Source organism: Rhopalosiphum maidis, chromosome 3 (genome assembly GCF_003676215.2).
Source record: "Rhopalosiphum maidis isolate BTI-1 chromosome 3, ASM367621v3, whole genome shotgun sequence".
NCBI classification, from domain to species: domain Eukaryota; kingdom Metazoa; phylum Arthropoda; class Insecta; order Hemiptera; family Aphididae; genus Rhopalosiphum; species Rhopalosiphum maidis.
Genome location: NC_040879.1, coordinates 30,348,390 through 30,355,066, shown reverse-complemented (window position 1 = coordinate 30,355,066; position 6,677 = coordinate 30,348,390). Strand labels below are relative to the sequence as shown.

The 6,677-nt window shown below is 25.7% G+C and overlaps 1 long non-coding RNA gene across 1 annotated transcript; it reads left to right on the top strand.

Annotated features, from left to right (window-relative positions):
* The first annotated feature begins 449 nt into the window (after positions 1–449).
* LOC113557027 lies at positions 450–3,763 on the top strand. The gene is made up of 3 exons (XR_003405568.1): positions 450–909; positions 1,031–1,122; positions 2,989–3,763. It is a non-coding gene; the product is annotated as an uncharacterized LOC113557027 (long non-coding RNA).
* Positions 3,764–6,677: the final 2,914 nt, after the last annotated feature.

The following is a 6,677-nucleotide window of genomic DNA, read 5'->3' as shown; positions in this document are numbered from 1 at the left end:
TATTAGTTGATAAAAAATAAAATAGAATACAATACGTTTAACAATCAAACGAATTGATTCACTAATACCGTTGATTATATGGTAATACATTTTAGTTTAAAATCAATGCTAATATTAATTATTAATAGTTCCATAAACAGGCATTAGGTATGCATTTGCTATTGGGATATTTGGAATTTGTTTGGAAAAATCGAAACGGCTGAAACCGCGCTGAACGAATGTACTCGCTACCCACTACTCAGTTGTAGTGCAGCGTATCTGGCGGAACATCGGGAGCAGTGTGTACGGACGTTTTCAAAAAGTGCCGTGTATTTTTTCGTTTCAATTCTGTTACTTGGTTGCATAAACTAGTATCGGGGTCGTGGTATAAACGTTGCGCAGGATTGCTGAGGTGGTCCGACTGGCGGGCGGCGACCAATGAGGATGAGCGACGACTGTAAACAATAACAATACCTACAGTCCGGGCGGCGGACGCTCCGGCGTCCAGCGTTTGCCTTTTAAATTCTTGTGCTTCGCCGCCATTGGCGACGTAGCATTGTCGGCTTCGGGTAATGTACGAGATCTATCTTCACAGATTTGGTTGTTGACGGCTGTCCGCTATTGCGGACTGCGATACAGTCTTCATTATTGTTTATTTTGCTACTCGCCGACCAACAAACTTGTTTTTATTTTTCCAAGTCATCTCTTAATCCATGCGTCCGATCAGGCGACGACGACCGTTCGGATTTGCCATCGATTCTAATCACTTTAGCGATCTATAACATTTTCGAAATCATTGCTTCCCGTAGACTGTTTCGGTTATTCTATCGAATCGACGTCGCGACTCGAAGAATATTTTTTTACACAGTTGACGACAAGTTATTGGTTTACTGACATTTAAGAAAATATCTATGGTGCTTCTAACAGCATGTAAGTACAAAGTGAATAACTGCAGAAAATTTCATTTACTTTGAATATTTATCTTACGTTCTTATGTATCTAACCATAAGTATGAAGACAAATAAACATGTTTTTTTTTTTTTTAATTCAGGATAAGCTTCTCTGAACACCACTACCTTGCCATTTCCATAAAGACTTAGAAGTTCCACGGTGGAGCTGAAAAAATCACTTCAATGATTCAAGGTAAATTTTTTTACTATTTGTTATATCAAGAAAGGGTTTAGTTAAGACCACATCATGCATTTAAATTTAACTCTTAATAATTTTTGAGATCTTATTTTAAGATATAAAATGTTAATTATATCCTGTCTCAAAAGAGAATAATAAGTTGTCAGTCAACTGATTGTTGTCCATTTACTCGCATCTTCTACTCTCACCAACGACCCATACTATTGGGCGGTCCTCAAATTAAGTATAATAATATTATTAATTAAGAATGTTTGTAAGTTGTCATTGAGAAATTTGGGCTTGCCACTGCCAATGCAGACAGTCGCAAAAAAAAATTATTCTTGTTTGAGACAAAGTATAGCTTATGTTGAAAATTATTATACTATACATTCTTACACAAATATCAATAATAAATTTAGCACCTATCTCAATTTTTATATGAACAAAAAAACTACTTAGCTTTTATAATTATATTTATTTGGTAAGTAATTAATACAATTATAAGTATTAATTTATAATGAATGATAATACAAATTTTTGAATAATAATAATTCCTATAATTAATGAGGAAGTTAATAACCTAACTTGTGTCTTTCCCCTCTACGATTTTTTGCAGTACCATATGATTCCCCATTCCCCTAAATCAATTAATATTTTTTTATAAATAATCAATAATTTTTTAATTTACGAAGCTTATCCAGATATTAATTTAGGATAATCTTACAGCAAGGCAATACCAATGTATTATATATATATTTATTAGTTATTATAATTATAACTGATAATATTATTGATCATATTTTATGTTTTCAAAAGTACTAAATCAGAAAAAAATCAAAATTAAATAGGTTAAATAATATTATAAATAATAATTTAAATAATTTATAAGAATAAAATATTTAATAATAATAATATAGCTAATATAATCCTGCCTTATGTTAACTTTAATGCATTTGGAATCATATATAATTGTTTTTTGTACTTTTGATCACAGTCTATATCAGGGATGGCAAATAGGTGGCACGCGTGAGATTTTCGATGGCACTCGAAAAACTTTTATTTGTCCATATTTTCATGGTTTCATGATTTTAAAAAAATTGAAAAATTAATAAAAATTATTAATTATCCCGATTTATTCGATGTGCAAGATTTTAATGATTACTATCTTAATTGTATGGGATTAGAAAATTTAGAAATGCAGTTAATCAATTTGCAAACTAATCCAATTTGGACAAATAAATTTGTGAATATGCGAGAGCGTATCGAAGAATTGGAACGTCATCGAATACATAACGAAGAAACAGATTGCGGTGTTGACAACATAATAAGTATGGAATAATATTCTAGAAAATTTTTCTTCTGTCAAAAAATTAGCAATTTCATTGTTAACAATTTTTTCTTCAACATATGCTTGCAAAAGTCTCTTTTCGGTATTAAATCATACACATTCAAAGGCTAGGAACAGATTAACGGAGGAAGATTCGGCAGCATGTATTGCCTTGCAATCAACATCATATCAACCAGATATAAAAAACCTTTCAACCAAAATGAAGCAAAAGATTTCTAACAAACAATAATAATTTAATATTTTTTTCACATTATTTCCAGTTTTACATAATTTTCTACATTAAAATCAATAATTTTTCATTTATATTTTGTATTTGTATTTTGCTGTGTTAATAAAAATAATTGTGGCATGGCTGAGAATTTTTTTTTTGAATTATGTCATAAATTAGCACGTAGAAAAAATCCTATTTGCCATCCCTGGTCTATATTAAAATAAGATAAAATAATTACATTATTTTGATCAATTTTGTTATGATACATTATTAATTAAACTTAAAATGTTACGTTACGTATTAATATTTTTTTTTCTTATAGGTATTGTTGTTTGGCCATGAATTTAACAAAAGTATTCATATTCCATAAAAATTCTGAAGATTATGAAAATCAATTAAGTGAAAGAAATATTATTCAAATTTAAAGTTCAAAATATGTCAAGAGTTTGATAGAGAAATGTGATAGGCGTTTAGATGTACGATAAGTAGAAAACTTTGGCAGAGAAAAACGGTAAAGAGTTGAAAAATACTTATGTCTAGTTATAAAGGTGAAAAAAATTATTAGATAAATGTAAACAATAAAAGCACAAAAATGATTAAAACAATAAATGGAAAATTCCAAGTAATAATTTAACATTCACAGCACCTTAACCATGTAAAATCATTTACAAAAAAGTACTTCTTTTTGTTATATAAATATTCTTCTATATTTCTTAAAAAATAGGAGTCATTGTGTATTTATATATTTATATCTATTTATGTTTGAGAATTGTAACTAAAACATTGATATACATTCCATTTTTAATGAAGAAAGATAATAAATTGTTAGAAATTAATTACAAGTTGTTCACTTTCATAGGATGAATTATAAAAAAAAAATCATAGCCTCATTATTCTTAAATATTAATAGTCTATCATTAGTTGATTTTCTTCATTAAATTTGGAATGTGCGCTTTAGTTTTATTTGTATTTATGATTGCACCTTAATTGGAAAATAAATATAATTTATATCATTATTCAAATCTATTGTGAAATGTAAAACACTTGTAAAAAAAAGTAATTAACTGCTTTATAAATAACTTTATCGTGGTTTAATTTTAATTATCAAACTTTTATTTGGAATTTGTCCTTATATTTAATTAGTATAATTTGTGTTGCTTGAATGTTGTTTGTTTTGTTTATTTATTATAACATTGATGTGAGTCTTTCAACTTTCTATTGAGTTTCTTTGTCAGAGTTTTCTAGTTGTTTATATCCAATCTTGTTACTTATTTTTTATCTTATTCTATATAATAATATAATTTTTATACTATCAATTTTTTCTTATTATTATTATTATTAAATCTCCCTATATTTATATCATTCAATAATACCACACATTTTTAAGTTGGAATATCATACAAATTTATTTTATTCGTTTGAAATAAAATTATGTTTAAATAATAAAAATACTTTATTTGAATAAAATGCGTTGTTATTTGTATATTTTTATTTATCTTTGACCTTGAAATACTGAAGAAAACTCTCGGATCATAATAATAACATTGATAATATATATAGTAATAATACTATATATAATTAATGATAATAACTATGTATTGTGAATTTTTAATACAAAATTAACATTCTTGTGTTCTTGTCTTCATGAAAACCAAACTACCTGGAGCATTCAACAAATACTATTTTGATAAGGAAAATATATTTATATCAGTTGTCTTATTGTGATAATATTATTTTATACTGATAATTATGCTATGTTTATATGTGTTCAAATATTACTAATAATGATGTTTTATGTGTAGGTATAGGATTAAAAAAAAAATAAATTTTACTTTTATGATACTAATACACATTATTTAAATGTTTTAAAAATATTATCGATTTACTAACGTTTCTAAAATTTAATAAATCCACTCCCTTCAAGTGCAAAATGCTGATGTCAAACTTCTACTTTTTTTAGTTTGATTGGGAATACTAAGCTAATTACATGAAAATTATAAGTTATTATATAGTTTATAAAAAGAATGTTTATAATATGCATAAATTGGTCATTATAAATAATTGTATTATTTTTAGTTTTAAATATAATTAAATGTTGAAAGTAATACCATTGAAACTAGTTACGTATGAGATAAAAACATAATATAATACTATTGCCTATTGCTTTATAATTTTTGTATCAAAAATGTAATCTTGTTACCTATTTATTTTGTCACAAGTAATGTGAAAGTAACTAACCCAACTGTTCATTTTAAGCATAATACAATCACATTTAAGTATTTTAAAACTAGTATTTTTGTATTTTTATTAAAAACATGTTTTAATACATGAACTATATTAATTACTCCCAGTTTTATTAATGTGGCTTAATTCATCAAATGTTACTTATAGTAATTATTTTCATTAACTTGTTTACCTTTGCTAGAAGCACTTATTCTTTACCATCCCTGTTCTTTTTATAATTTTAAACTTTTTAAGTCATTTAAATAACTAATATTTCTTTTGATTAAGAGATGAATATTTACAAAATAAGATAACTTGTGATATTTATGGGGGAAATAAAATTAAATAAAATATAAAAAATGTAGTATTAGTCAATTTTGATGTTTATACTGCAGATTTTGCTCATATATACATTATTTATGATTTTTGTTATAATTTAGTCTTAGATATATCTATGTTCATACACTTACTTACAGAGGCGTGTTTAACAGGGGCAAATGGAGCATTTCCCCCAGCGGAAAAATTTTAAAATATTTCATAAACGGCATTCATATACAGATTTTTCATACATTTTTTAAATATTAAAATATAGGAAATATATTATACAGATATAATAAGTTAAATTCAATATTACCTACACATACGCAGTAGAAATTCGATGGACAAGAATTAACGTACAGTTATTGTAGTAACGTTATAAATTATTATACAATTAACCTTAAATGGTTCTTGATAAGTAATAGCATGCCCATATTATTGTGAATTCGTGATAATACTAGAACGAGTGATATAACTACAACGCAAGCACACATTTTCATTTTTCCAGTTGTGGTGAATTATTAATTTATTTTTAAACATCATTTACAAATAACAGAATTATCGCTATATTGTTATAGTCAGGTTGAAAATAATCTTTTGAAAGAAATGGATTGGAAAAACATCATTCATAAATTTGTTATAAAAAAAGTTTTGAAAAAAAAAATAGTTTGAATTCCTGAAAAGCTTAAAAATATGTATACATACTATTATTTATTTCTACGGTTTATATTTTACATGATTTTTTAGAATTAAATTTAATAATTTGTTGTTATTAGGTATATTAAATTTAAACCTCAATATATTAGACATATTTTTTTGAAATGATCAATTGTGTTCTATAGTCTACATATAAAATTTAATTTACATGTTGATCTTGACAACATTATAGTCTTTACCGCATATTTTTTTGTAGCTTATGTCGGTTTTATTAGTTTTCATAACAAATAAACATAATATAAATTATATTTTATATGATTGATATAATTATATTGTATGTAATTGATTATATATAGGTACCTACATAAATGCTAAATAGTAAATACCTACGCCCAACACCTATATTTTGTCCAATAAGTGATAATGCGACAAAATATCTTAACTGTATTCATTTAATCACTATATTATACAAGGTTTTTTTTAATGATTGGTATTGTGTGGGAGGAGGGGTGGGTATGAGGCGGAAAAATATGTGTGCCACCAGTGGCATTAAACCTTAACACGGTACTGCTTACTTAGGTCATTGTATTATATTTTTACTGATTTTTAGCAATAAATCTCCCATAAAAGAGTAAATATGGATGCATAATATACAAATCAAACTATTAATTGTTTAATAGTTTTAGAAGTAATTTATCTAATTTGTTTCAAATATTATTTATTTTATTCATTTAGATACATATAGTATGTAGCATACTAATTATTTTATTTATTTTAACTATTTTTTTATTATTATACTATACTACTGGGTAC